Raw genomic sequence first — 15,169 nt, 5'->3', positions numbered from 1 at the left:
AGCGCATGCAGAGAATTCGAGTTCCCCAACTATGGTGGAGATTCCAAAGCAATTTAACATCAATTGTAGACTAATCTTGAGTGTACAAGTGTTGCATGCAATCATATGATCAACCTTGGGAATTACATAAGAATTTTGGAGGAAATTCCTAAATAATAGGGGCCTAATTTCATCAGGAATTACGCGAAGAAGTAGGGGCTCAAGCATAGGCATAATTTGACTAAGTCTAGGTTAGAGCTTCTTAGTGAGGAGAGAAATAGATTATTCACTTGCAAGTTGAGCTTAGATTGAGCTAGCAATTGTAATACATCTCTATTCATTATATTAATGCAAGCAGGAAAACATGGTTTTTGCAGATTTCTTTCCACTGGAAAAATATTGTATGCATGTGTGTTATTATTCTAAATTGTGAAGTGAATTTCAGAGAGTAGTAGAATAGGTTTGTGTCTTGTGATTTTGATTAAAATTTCATGAGCAATTGAAAATATACAACATAATTTCTACATGGTATAAGAGTAGGATTCACATTAGAAAAAGAATTTTGAAGTTGTTTCTGAGGAGGATTGAATTTAAAGTTCAATGTAGTAGGATCACTTCAGATTTGGGAGAATGACCTACAACAGGCTTAAACTTGAGTATGCCTTGGAAGGCTGCTTAAATTTCATTGCATGGAAGGATTGCATGGAGGTAGTGTTAGATGACAACATATTGCTATAATACATCAAGACAGATGTTGCAAAACCATAGACATCTGATGCACATAACCTAGCCTAATGGAAGAAAGATGTATCCAAGGTGAGGAGAATAATCTTGGAGGGAGTACGAGATCACATTATCTCAAATATCCATGGGAAAGAAACTCCATTTGCAATGTGGAAAGCACTGATAGAATTGTTCGAGAATATTGGTGACCAAAGGAAGTTGGCGCTCAGGGATAAACTTTGAAATATCAAGATGAAAAAGAATGACACTATCCCATGGTATCTGAGAAAATTTACACAATTTCCTATTGAACTTGGTGTTAATTTTGCAGAAGATGACTTGGTAAGCCTAGCTCTTCTAGGCCTTCCCAAAAGTTGGCATAGATACCGAGACTCAGTGAATGAGAGGGAGAAATTACCGAATTGGGAACGCTTATGGTCTGATTTGGTACAAGAGGAGATAAGGTGGAATACTAGAGATGGGACTTCATTCAAGGGTGAGGATGAAGAAAAGTTTGCATTGATTAGAAAAGGAAAGAAGGGAAAAGGGAAGAAATCTCAAACCAAACCAGAATCCAACCAAGGTGGCAAGAAGAAAGACTAGTCCAAAATAAAATGATTTAATTTTCATGAATTCAAACATTATGCCACGAAGTGTCCACACAAAAAATTGATCAAGAAGACTTCAGGAGGAGCATCAAGTGAAGCTTTGGCTTAACAGTTCGAGTTTGAATTCACCCTTATCGTATGCATGGCCAACAAAGTGATGGGGAGCATGTGGTACTTGGACTTAGGTGCATTGTTCCACATGACAGGGTGTATAGAGTTTTTCAGTGACCTGGAGGAGAAAGATATCCAGATGCACATCAAGTTGGGGGATGACAGAAGGTACAACGTGAGTGGGATTGGTACAGTCACGTTACAGAGGGAGTTGGGCTCCCCTCTCAGATTCAAGGATGTCATGTTCATTCCAGGCCTAAAGAAAAATCTCGTCTTTGTTGCAGTTTTCGAAGACCGTGGTTATTCAGTTGTGATATTCAATAACAGGAAAGCATTCTTGAGACACATATCCATGGGATAGGTGAAGCAGATCGGGGTTCATGTGAAGGACCTATATAATCTAGATGTGGAATATTGTTTCGCATTAAGAAGTAAGGCAAAGAAAGTGCAGAGCCGCAATGTTGGTGAACTTTGGCAGAAAATACTTGGCCATTTGCATCATGGTGCCTTGAAGATTATGCAACAAATAACCATTGGCCTCCCCAAAGGAGCGCTTGAGCAGCAGGATGTATGCAAAGGATGTACTTTGGGGAAGTATACAAAATCCAAATTCCATGATCAGGACAACAAAACACATGCAGTCTTGGAAAGGATCCAATATGATTTCTATGGATCTTTCTCGACAACCTCCACTGCAAAACACAAATATTTTGTCATTTTTACTGATGACTTCTCAAGGAAGTGCTCGATCTTATTCATGTAGAAGAAAGATGAGACATTCTCCAGGTTCGTATATTTCAATGCATCGTTTGAGATAAAAATTGACAAGAAGGTGAAGGTTGTAAGGAGAAATAATGAAGGTGCGTATGTTTTGAATGAATTCAAAAGTTTCTGTGTGAAAGATGTTGAAAATAGCAACAAGAAATGCTAAATATAGAAGTGCTAAATTTAGTACTGCTATAAATAGCATTTCAGGATACCTTCCTATTTTAGTTAGTCCCTAAACTAAAATAGAGAAGTAAAATTCGAATTTGATCTTAGCAGCTGTTTGTAAAATAATTAATTAATTCACCATGAGTTAATTAGTTGTAGAAAATCAAACATGAAGTCTATGTGGGGACATGCAACAGTTTCTCTATTGATTGAGGAATTTATCCACCAGTTAAAGCGATAAGGATGAGTTGTAATATTGAGTTGTAATTAGTTGGCTCAGTTAACTAAGTCAAGTCCAGTTAGATTAATTCAAACAGTTTGTTGAATTAATTGTGAGTTTAGTTAGTTAATGCATGCATGCATGTAACTGTTGAACTTCAGATAACTGAATATTCTCTCATAAATAACTCATGCATGTCATTTTAGACAGATACCCATTTGAGATCATATGGAGGGACAATGTACTATTAGTTGCTAGAATATTCCATTGGGAATATCCCCTGCATGCAGAAGGAATTCTTTCCTTGAGGATTGTGTGGTTACTTCTTCAGGTTTTGTGAGTGTGATGAGTCCACTTCACACATGTGGCATCACTGGACCCCAAGAAAAACTGCGTAAGGAAATAGGAGGTTGGAGGGCTTGAGGAGGACATATACTGTGTCTATTCAGTCTGTGAGTTGTATTGTTTGACTGCAGAGAGAGCATGATAGCTTGAGAGATGATTCTTTTTGTAACTTGAACAAGATTTCCACTTGTATGATAATACAGAGATTGGGGTTTTAGGCTGAGGCTTTCCTGGGTTATTTCTTCTGTGTTATGTGTGATTTATTTCTCATTCTTAGTTATATGTGTTCTCATTGATCTTTCTCAATTCGATTAAGCTTCTGCAAAGTTTGTTGTAGAAGTAGATCTTGTATTTTGCTTTAGTCTATTGCATAATCTGTTGATCTATAGGGGGAATTTCTACATGGTATTGGAGCAAAGGTGATCAAGGCGAAGAACAATATACAAGAAGGGAGAAGTTCCAAGTTTGAGGTTCCTGAACATAGAAACCGAGTTCTTATCACATCTCAATTTCACCAATGGCGTTCAGCGGTTTAAGACTTGAGTATACCCTTGATGGCAACTCGAATTATATAGCCTGGAAGGATCGCATGGAAGCAGTATTAGAGAATAACGGTCTAAAGGACTTCATTTATCAAGAAGTCCCCAAGCCAACTAATGCTACTCAATTGGTGGAATGGAAGAAATGTGTGGCTAGAGCAAGGAGAATCCTTCTGGAGGGAGTTCGAGACCACATAGTCTCGAGTCTCCATGCGAAGGAGACACCGTTTTTGATGTGGAAAACATTTCAAGATCTATATCAGAACATCAACAATCAGAGGAAGCTGGCGCTGAAAGACAAGCTTCAGAAAATCAAGTGTGAAAGGGGTGACACGATCTCTACATATCTGAAAAAGCTCACCACCTATAGGGATGAGCTTGGAAGTGTAGGGATCATGACTGCTGATGATGACATTGCAAGTCTTGCACTCCTCGGTCTTCGTAAGAGCTGGCATAGCTACCAAGACTTGGTTAATGGAAGAGAAAAACTGCCAGATTAGGAACGACTTTGGCCAGATCTGATGCAGGAGGAAAAAAGAAGAAGCACCAGAGATGGATCCTCATCGAAGCAAGATGATGAGGAAAATCTAGCCTTAGCGAGTAAGGAGAGGAAAGGGAAAGGGAAGGCATCCCATCCCAAATCTGGTTCTTCCCATGGTGGGAAGAAGGCTAACAAATCGAAAGTGCAATGCTTTCATTGTCGTGAAGTGGGCCATTATGCTACAAATTTTCCACAGACGAAATCCAAGAAGGGTTCCTTGAAGGGATCAGAAGGTGAGGCATTGGCCTCATAGTTTGAGCTGGATTTATCGTTTATCTCATGCATGGTTTCATCCATGGTGGTATGTGTGTGGTACCTGGACAGTGGAGCTTCATTCCACATGTTAGGTGACAAGAATCTTTTTAGTAGCTTGGAGTAGAAGGATCTCCAGATGTGGATCGAGATGGGAGATGATGGAAAGTACCGTGTTTCAGGTGAAGGTACAGTTGTGTTTCAGAGGGAGCATGGAGCTCCCCTCACCCTGACTGATGTAAAGTATGTACCTGGTCTAAAGAAGAATCTTGTGTCTGTCACTCTGCTAGAAGATAAAGGCTATGATGTAGTCTTTAGTAAAGGAAAGGTATTCTTGAGGCATATTGGTATTGGACAGACAAAGCGAATTGGGATTCGAGTAAAGAATCTCTACAAGCTGGAGGTAGACGATTGTGCTGCATTGAGTTCCAAAGCTGAGATGGTGCAGAGCCAAGATGTTGACGAGCTATGGCATAGAAGACTGGGCCACTTGCACCATGGAGCCCTGAAGATTATGCAACATATTTCTATTGAATTACCCAAGGGAAAACTTGAGTAGACGAATACATGCAAAGGTTGTACCTTGGGTAAGTATACGAAATATTCCTTTCTGGATCAAGACAGTAGAGCTGGAGCAATCCTGGAGTGAGTTCACTCAGATGTTTGTGGACCATTCTCTACAGCCTCCACCACTAAACAAAAATACTATGTTATTTTTATTGATGATTTTTCTCGTAGATGCTGGATCTACTTTATGAAAAAGAAGGATCAGACCTTCTTGAGGTTTTGTGAGTTTAAAGCCTTGGCATAAAAAGAATCTAGGAAGAAAATAAAAGCCTTACGTAGTGACAATGGTGGAGAGTATCTCTCCCAACAGTTCAAAGACTTATGCGTTACAGACGGAATTAAATGGGAATTGACGACACCCCATAACCCACAGCAGAATGGGGTGGCCAAAAGGAAGAACAGATCGATTGTGGGAGTAGCTTGAGCAATGTTGCATGAACAAAGGCTACCACTGCATTTGTGGGTTGAGGCATGCAATATAGTAGTATAATTGCAGAACAGAAGCCCGCACCATATATTGGGAATGAAGACACCTATGGAGGCCTTTTCCGGGAAGCGACCTGATGTAAGTCACTTTCGAATCTTTGGATCATCAGTTTACTATCATGTGACCAAAGATGCCAGGAAGAAGCTAGACCCAACAGCTGAGTTGGGAATACTTGTAGGGTACATGGATACACCCCACAACTATTGGGTGTACCTGCCTACCACTCAGAGGATAGTGGTACACAGGGATCTGAAGTTCGACAAGCAGAATGCCATGTGATTATCACTTGAGAGGGAGCTCAAGTTGCATGCAGAGGAGGAACTTTCAATTCCTAAGGAGGAGGAGCCTCAGTTTGATTCAGAGCAGCTGCGTGCAGAGGATCTGAGAGTGGAGACATCCACTCATGCTGAGACTTCCAGAGATGGGTGGAAACGCTTAAGGGAAGCCGACAAGTTGATGCTGGATGCACGGGAGAATGTGGGACAACCATCTTCTCAGTGCGGATAGAGGAGGCCACCCGAGCGGTACATTGGGTACATGGCCCTGGTTGGGGAGTGTGTAGTTACCGAACCTTCTTCATTTGAGGAGGCAAAGCAGCAACAAGTCTGGGTTGATGCAATGGTAGAGGATTGTGACTCTATCATTCAGAACAGTGTGTGGGATGTTGTCCCAAGACCCCAGTGCAAGTTAGTGGTGAGTTCCAGATGGCTTTACAAGGTAAAGCAGGTAGCTGATGGCAGTGTTGAGAAACATAAGGCAGGGTTTGTTGCCAAAAGTTTCTCATAGGTCAAGGGGATCAACTACAATTAGACTTTTTCTCCCGTAGCAAGGTACTTATCAGTTAGATCGATGTTTGAACTTTCAGCTCAGATGGGGTGAAAGATCCACCAGATGGACATGAAGACAACATTCCTTAATGGGAAGATTGAGGAGGAGGTGTACATTGAGTAGCCAGAGGGTTTTGAGACCTTCGATCATGAGTCGCATGTGTGCCGACTCAAGAGGGCTTTGTATGGGCTGAAGCAAGCACCCCGTGCTTGGTACACCAGGATCGACAATTATTTCACCAGGTTGGGCTTCACCAAGAGTGAAGCAGATGCGAACCTTTACCACATCATGGTAGAAGGTAAACCATTGATCATTGTTCTTTATGTCGATGATCTGATTTTGATAGGTGATGATCAGCTGATACAGTCTTGCAAGGAGGACCTTGCAAGAGAGTTCAAAATGAAAGACATGGTTATGATGCATTACTTTCTAGGCATGGAGGTGTGGCAGAAAGATGGTGAAGTATTTGTGTCTCAAGGCAAGTATGCCACTGAGATACTCAGGCACTTTCACATGGAGAAGTGCAAGCCCATGTAGACTCCGCTAGCTGGGAACTAGAGGAAGGAGGATGCTACTTCAGGTGAGGTAGTAGCTGCCACTATTTATCGGCAGTTGGTGGGTTCACTTATGTATCTGGTGAACACACGGCCCAACTTATGCTTTTGAACCAGCTGAGTCAAGCTATGGTTCAACCTACCAAGTTGTTTTGGAAGGCAGCGAAGCATGTGCTGAGATACCTCAGAGGCACATCTCAATTTGGATTGTGGTACAGACAGACAGAGGGAGTGAAGCTTCAGGGCTTCACAGATGCGGATTAGGTAGGGAGTCCATTAGACTGGAAGGGCACTTTTGGAGGAATCTTCAACCTTGGTTCAGCTATAGTTTCTTGGTACAGCAGGAAACAGAGATCAGTTGCACTTAGCTCAACAAAGGTTGAATACATGGCTGCTAGTCAAGCTGCATGTGAGGCCATTTAGATGCAGAAGATTCTAGTGGGATTGTTTGGTCAGAGGATGGATCCTACAGTGATCTACAGTGATAACCAGAGTTTTATCAAACTCTCTAAGAATCCAGTTTTTCATGACAGGTCCAAGCACATTGATATTTGGTATCACCATCTTCGAGACTGTGTGGTCAAGAGGATCATGTTATTGCTATATGTTTCAACCGAGGAATAGGATGCAGATATTTTAATGAAGGCATTGTCAAAATGCAAGTTCGAGTTCCACAGAGACAGGATTGGGGTTACTGATAATCCCTTTCTTGTTGAGAGGGAGTGTTGAAAATAACAACAATAAATGCTAAATATAGAAGTGTTAAATTTAGTACTGCTATAAATAGCATTTCGGGATACCTTCCTATTTTACTTAGTCCCTGAACTAAAATAGAGAAGTAAAATTCAAATTTGATCTTAGCAGCTGTTTGTAAAATAATTAATTAATTCACCATGAGTTAATTAGTTGTAGAAAATTAAACATGAAGTCTATGTGGGGACATGCAACAGTTTCTCCATTGATTGAGGAATTTATCCATTAGTTAAAGAAATAAGGATGAGTTGTAATATTGAGTTGTAATTAGTTGGCTCAGTTAATTGAGTCAAGTCCAGTTAGATTAATCAAAACATTTTGTTGAATTAATTGTGAGTTCAGTTAGTTAATGCATGCATGCATGTAATTGTTGCACTTCAGATAAATTATATTCTCTCATAAATAACTCATGCATGTCATTTCAGACAAAGACCCAGTTGAGATCATATGGAGGGATAGTGTACTATCAGTTGCTATAATATTCCATTGTGAATATCCCTTGCATGCAGAATGAATTCTTTCCTTGAGGATTGCGCAGTTACTTCTTCAGGTTTTGTGAGTGTGATGAGGCCAATTCACACATGTGGCATCATTGGACCCCAAGAAAAAATGCGCAAGGAAATAGGTGGCTTGGAGGGCTTGAGGAGGACATATATTTTGTCTATTCAGTCCATGAGCTGTATTGTTTGATTGCAGAGAGAGCAGGATAGCTTGAGAGCTGATTCTTTTTGTAACTTGAACAAGATTTCCACTTGTATGATAATACAGAGATTGGGGTTTTAGGTTGAGGCTTTCCTCGGGTTATTTCTTCTGTGTTATGTGTGATTGATTTCTCATTCTCAGTTATATGTGTTCTCAATTCGATTAAGCTTCCGCAAAGTTTGTTGTAGAGTAGATCTTGTATATTGCTTTAGTCTATTGCATAATCAGTTGATCTATAGTGGGAATTTCTACAAAAGAAGGCATTCGAAGAGAGCTAACAACACCCGACAACCCACAAAAGAATGGGGTAGTGGAGAGGAAGAACCAAAGAATTGTTGGAGCAACGAGAACTATGTTACATGACCAAGGCCTACCTATGCATTTGTGGGCCGAGGCATGCAACACAACAATCTATTTGCATAACTAGAGTCCTCATCAAATTCTTGGTATAATTACATTGGAGGGGACTTTCTCAAGGAGAAAGCCAGATGTGTCGCACTTCAAGATTTTTGGAGCATTTATTTACTGGCATGCCTCCAAAAAGTCAAGGAAGAATCTTGAGATGACAATAGAGTTGGGGGTATTGGTGGGTTATGCAGAAACTCCTAACAACTACCATGTGTACTTACCTTCCCTCAGAATGACATTTATGCAAAGGGATGTAAATTTTGATGAAGAGAAAGCGATGCGGTGCTCTCTTGACAAGGAACTTCAAATCCCATAAGAAGACTAGATTTTAGCTCCAAAGAAGGAGCCTCAGCAAGTGGTGGAGCAACTACAAGTAGAGGAGCAGAGAGGGGAGACATACACTCAAGCAGAAACATCCAAAGAAGGTAAGAAAAGAACCATGGAAGTTGATAGACTTGTGTAGGATGCGAAATGTGAGAGCTCCATAAAATTTGTGCAGGCAAAGGAGGTCACCTAATTGGTACACTCGCTACATGGATGTACTGACCGAACTTATAGAGACTAAGCCATCCTCTTTCGAGTAAGCAGTAGAGTAACCTGTATGGTTTGATGTAATGGTGGAGGAATACGAGTCCATTGTAAAGAATAATGTTTGGGAAGTGGTCCCAAGACTGGAAGATAAATCAATTTTGGGTTCGAGATGGATCTTCAAGGTTAAGCATGCAACATACGAAAGCACAAATAAGTATAAGGCCATATTTGTTTCCAAGGGGTACTCTGGAGTTCAGTGAGTTGACTATGAGGAGACCTTTGCTCATGTAGCAAGGTAATCATCCATTAGATAAATTCTCGCTCTGGCTATGCAGATGGGGTGGAAGATCCACCATATGGATGTAAAGACAACATTTCTCAATGGGGTTATTGAGGAGGAGGTGTACATCGAGAAACCATAAGGTTTTGAGACATTTTATCAAGAGTCTCATGTGTACAGAATCAAACGAGCATTGTACAATCTCAAATGAGAACATGTACTTGGTATGCCAAGATCGATAGTGATCTCACTAGTTTGGGCTTCATCAAAATTGAAGCGAATTAAAACCTCTATCATATTTTGGTACAAGGTAAATTTCTTATTATTGTCTTATATGTTGATGATTTTATTTTAACCGGTGATGAGCAGCTAATCAGATCTTGCAAAGGAATTTGAAATGAGGGACATGGGTCGCATGCATTACTTCCTAGGGTTGGAAGTATGGAAAGTCGATGGGGAACTATTTGTGTCTCAAGGAAAGTATGCAAATGGGATACTACATATATTCCACATGGAGATTTATAAACCCATGGAGACACCTCTAGCGACCAACTGGAGGAAGGAGGATGCCACTTTAGGTGAGGAAGTGGATGCTACCATTTATCGACAGCCAGTGGGTTCACTGATGTATCTTGTGAACTCATGACTAGATATGTGATATGCAGTCAACCAACTGAGCCAAGCTATAGTTAGGCCAACCAAATTATTTTGGAAGGATGTTAAGCATGTTTTATGGTACTTTAGAGGCACTACCTAGTTTGGACTATGGTACAAACAGATAGAGGGAGTGAAGTTGCATGGCTTCACAGATGCAAATTGGGTAGGGAGTCCATCCAACCGAAAGAGTACATCAAGTGGATTTTCAGTGCTGGGTCTGTAGTGGTTGCCTGGTATAGAAGGAAGCAAATATCTATGGCGCTTAGCTTGATAGAAACAAAATATATGGTTGCACGTCAAGCAACATGTGAGGCGATCTAGATGAGAAAGATACTTGTGGGACTATTTGGTCAGATGATGGACCCAACTGTGATCTATTATGATAATTAGAGTTGCATTAAACTCTATGAGAATTTTGTATTTCACGATCAATCCAAATGTATATATATCTGGTATCACCATTTATGGGACTGTGTGCAGAGGCGGATAATGTTGCTACAATACATTCTGACAGAGGAACAAGATTCCAACATTTTGAAAAAGGCTTTGTCAAGAGGGAAGTTCGAGTTCCACAGGTGCAGGATAGGGGTGGTTGATAACCCCTTTCTTGCGAAGAGGGAGTGTTGAAAAATGTAGCAAGAAAGTCTCAATTTGATTTTTCCTTGGTCAAATTGAGAAAATTCTAATTTCCACATCATCAGACAACTTGGAAGAAGTTAAATTGTGTGGCATGGCTTGTGTTACTCAGTTTATAAAGAAAATTCAAGTTAGAGGAGTTGGATTTCAATGAAGCATGTGTGATTGCTAATTTGTAGAAATCAAGGTCAATTATTTTAAGTTGTTTTTAGTTAAACTAGTTCTAACCATTGGAGGAACTAATGGAAGGTTAGTTGTGCAGTGAGACTTCAGTCTAACTTAGTGATCATCCAATTAACTAATCAATCAGCCCAAAATAGCTACTGCATGCAGAGAATTTGAGTTCCCCACTTGCATGTAGTCAGATGACCAACCTTGGGAATTGTGCAAGCATTTTGGAGGAAATTCCTAAATAATAGGGGCCTAATTTACTCAGGAATTACGCAAGGAAATAGGGGTTCAAGCAAAGGAAAAAATTAACGAAGCCTAGGTCAAATTTTTTTAGTTAGCAAAGAGATAGGTTATTCACATGCAGGTTGAGCTCAGATTGACCTAGCAATTGTAATACATCTCTATTCATTAGATTAATGCAAACATGCAAAGGAGTTTTTAGTAGATTTCTTTCCCTTGGAAAAATAATGTGTGTTATTTCTCATTACATGTTTGTGATTGATGTTTTAAATTGTGAACTGAATTCTATGGAGAAATAAAGTAGGTTTTTGTCTTATGATTTTGATTAAAATTTCATGAGCAGTTGCAAATCTACACCATAATTTCTATATCCATGTAAACTTTGGCCCCCGAGTAGGATATGATTTTCATTAAGTGGTTTTGAGTAATAGTTATTAGTCCAGGGGTCTAAACCATGGTCAAAGAGGAAAATATAGACCTTATGTAGGAAAATGAACATTCTTGAACATAAGTGCTACAAACAAGGGCTACAACCACAAAATGTGCCCCCTCTATGGATCCTTTCAAGTCTAAGTCGTATTATGTACCATTAATTATTTTTGTGCAAAGGGGATGGGTCTAGGGACCTTGATTATGCACAACAAAAGAAAATACATCACTTTCCCCTCAAAGAAGGTTTTAGTGTAAAGGATTCACTTTTGAGACATGTAAAGTGAGAAAATCTTACTATTATTTTTATTTTATGTAACAATAATATGAGCACATTTACATTCCTATGAATTTAGAAAAAAAAAAAAAAAAAGAGTTGTGATTGTTTCTTTCTTTTAACATGTTGGATTAGTTGGATACTTTTATTTTAGATTCAAATTGGTAAACCTAGTAATTCAAACTACATAAACGAAAGGACACTAATTTTTCCAACTCCTTGTTTTTCTCCCTTTTCTTACTAGAATTTTTAATATGGTTAAGATGCAAATTGCAACTACATATTTTTTGAAGAAAAATATTGTTTTATATTTTATGTATGTATGTATCATAATTTTAAAATACATATATTTTTAATTTAGCTTATGTTTTTATTTATTTTTTGTTTGTTAGGTAATGTGGCTCCTGAGATGATTGACAAGTCTAACTTGTGGCTTGAGTAACTGCGACCTAGAGGCATCTTAGTTGTGACCTTTTCACTAAAGAGCGCCTTAACATAACATCATATCACTGTCTATTCTAAGCCCTGTGGGATTTGGCTTACTTTTTTATTGTCTATAACGGGGAAAACAAAATTGTATAATGAAGTATAAACCAAACCCTGAACACTAAAAAGCACACTTTTATATAAATTGTTTCAAGAAATTTTAGCATTTAAGTACTAAATTATATATTAGCACTAGCATAGACATCATATTTTAGAGGAAAGGTAATGTATGATTAATAAAAAAACATAGGCTTTCTCTAAATTATATAATTTATCCATAAACAAAATTTATGGCACCTGAAGGGGTTTTCTATAACTTAATATGAGGGAGATGTGGAATTCAAATGTGTGTGTGTATCTTGTTCTCCTCATTAACGAAACTTTGAACCACTTGTTACTTATCATTCAACAAGGCATTAAAATCCCACTAAATTATCCTCATGCTTCATTTTCACTAAAATCCCACTGAATTATCCTCATGCTTCATTTTTTTTGAAATATTTGTTAAACACTTAGAACTGAATTTCTCTTAAACACTCATAAATGAATTTTCTTTGTAAGTTTTCCATCATTAAGATAGGTAGGTCTTCTCCTTTCTCTCCCATAGCATGTCCACTTTAGCATTTACTCACTTGTAGTGTTGAATCTTAGAGGCGCATAGAAAAAACCTTTTGAAACTAAATATGATATCAAGGAGCATTAAAAAAAAGGTATTTGTTTAGATTCAATACCATCTATATAAATACGAAATGAAGCCAAATTCTATACAAACAAGTATTGTATCATAGCTTAGTCCTTGCCAGAGAAGGTAATACATACATATAAATAGTTTTCAACTTAAAAAAAAACTGTTATTTATTTATAAAATATTTTCAAAAAAAAGATTGAACCATTTATCATAATAACAAAAGAAAATATAATTTTCCTGAACAAAAAGTTTGTATAGGCACCTATTCATTGTAAATTCTATATTTGCACCATCTTAACATATTATATATAAAGAAAAATAAATATATATCATAGTTATATATATGATATGTAATTATCATATATATCTGCCTGCTTTTAAAACTCAGTCTCTCACGCAGCAAATGACAGAGATGTAGACAGATGGCGACGATGGTGGCACCGTGGCACATCCCTCGAACATCAGGCACAGATTTTCGAATTTAATAACACATGTGGCGTGGATGGTTGACAGCTCTTTTTTAATTAAATGTTTAAATATGTGAGCCATCTACAATGTTAAGGTTCAGATACAAAAGTTGGCGCCTTCCTTACTGTACCACGTATGTACTATCTGTCGCTAATGCTTTAGACACATTCAACTTTCCACAAATTACTTACCAAGTGTTCTCTTAAGACCTTTATCAGAAAGTTTTCGACATTTTTCATTCCAAAGGTGTTAACTACTTCACTGCATTGAGAAGGGTTCTCACCTGTGCGTGTCAACTCTTCTACCAAAGGTAGCGCCTTTTTAAAACGGTATCGACCTACATTTGGTTTTTACAGTTTTTTTGTTTATTCACATATAGTTACAGTTTTCGTTTACTATAACATCTTACATTGTCATGCTTTTTATGTTTTTCTCAGGTTTTGTCAAGGATTATCCTTGTTCTCGAGATTGTAAACCCTTGGTTTTCTCATAGCTCGCGTAATACAATACTTCTTCTTTCTGTTTATCTCATGAATATAGCAGGTAAGCTATGTAGATAATATTGTCTGTTGTAAATCCTTTGGGTATAAATTTTGTTTTTTAAAATATTTCACTATGTATTCCCTTGGATTTACAATCTAAATATTGAAGCATTAGGGTTACAAGAAGGGCTTCCTTCCTTTCAAAATCCTCAGGGTTTTTATAATACTCGAAATGGATATTTTGTTAATTATTTGTAACATAATTCTTTCAAGGCTACTTCTTGGCCACCTAAGAAACGCCGCGACCATATTATTATTTTTTCTTTTAGATTTTCTTTTTTTGTTCATGTTCTGATTTATAGATTTTAGGGGTATTATCTCCTGCATTGTAGTAGGGTAAATCATCTGTCTACCCTTCTATTTTTCGAATGGATTCTTGCAGTTCTTTGTTAATAATCTCATCATGGTAGCAGTAGTATATATATTTTTTATTTAGTTCTAATAGCGCACTGAAGCTCCCTAATTCATTTCAGTAACTAATTCATTTTTGTTTATATGTGGAGCCTTTTCCAAAAGCGACTCAAGAAATACAAAAGGTAATTCTCCTTCTCTTAAAGCATGATTTTTGGTTCGCATACGTTATGTTGATTAATAGTATTTTACAGGATTGACACAGCGAATTCATTTTTTTTATATGCAGCATGACTTTTAGTTCGCATACATTCTGTAGTTCGCATACAGAATGGCTTTTGATTCAAATCTCCATCTCACAAAAGCAAATATATGAAATACTTAGGTCAGTGATACTGTTTTTTGCTTATTGGGTATTAGTAGTATAATCCTTGTCTTTTGTATGAGGCACTCTGTCCGACAAACACAGCGATTTATAGATCGATTGAGACTTTTCAGTCAGTAGTTTATATTTTCCACTTTTGCTGGTAGAATGTGTCTCTTGCAAAAGCTGGTATGAAAGAAGGATTGGAGACACAATATTGTTAAAATAGATGGCTTTTTATGATTGAAAAAAAAAAAACATATGAAAGACATAGGTCAGTGGTAGAAGAGCATCTCATGTGCCCTGCCCTGCATGTCCTTGCGCTCATCCAAAAGAACCATATAATTCCAAGTCAACTCTCTTCCTCTCTTACTTCGATGGAAAAGGAGGTTGAGAAACCATACGACCATCTATGAATTGGATTAATTAATCAACAATATAATTAATCCGAAACCAAATGTTCGTTACTGTCGATATGTTATGAACTAGAAGAAAAAGG

At 38.1% G+C, this 15,169-nt stretch overlaps 1 long non-coding RNA gene across 1 annotated transcript; it reads left to right on the top strand.

The window, feature by feature from the left end:
* Positions 1-13,925: 13,925 nt before the first annotated feature.
* LOC149162450 (uncharacterized) lies at positions 13,926-14,817 on the top strand. Its single transcript, XR_016261551.1, has 3 exons — positions 13,926-13,956; positions 14,459-14,491; positions 14,596-14,817. It is a non-coding gene; the product is annotated as an uncharacterized LOC149162450 (long non-coding RNA).
* The last annotated feature ends 352 nt before the right edge of the window (positions 14,818-15,169 follow it).

This window comes from Pinus tabuliformis, chromosome 5_2 (assembly GCF_031772625.1).
Source record: "Pinus tabuliformis cultivar Carrire ecotype Pingquan chromosome 5_2, CPIR1, whole genome shotgun sequence".
Taxonomy (NCBI): Eukaryota; Viridiplantae; Streptophyta; class Pinopsida; order Pinales; family Pinaceae; genus Pinus; species Pinus tabuliformis.
This window is presented reverse-complemented; position numbering and strand designations above follow the sequence as displayed.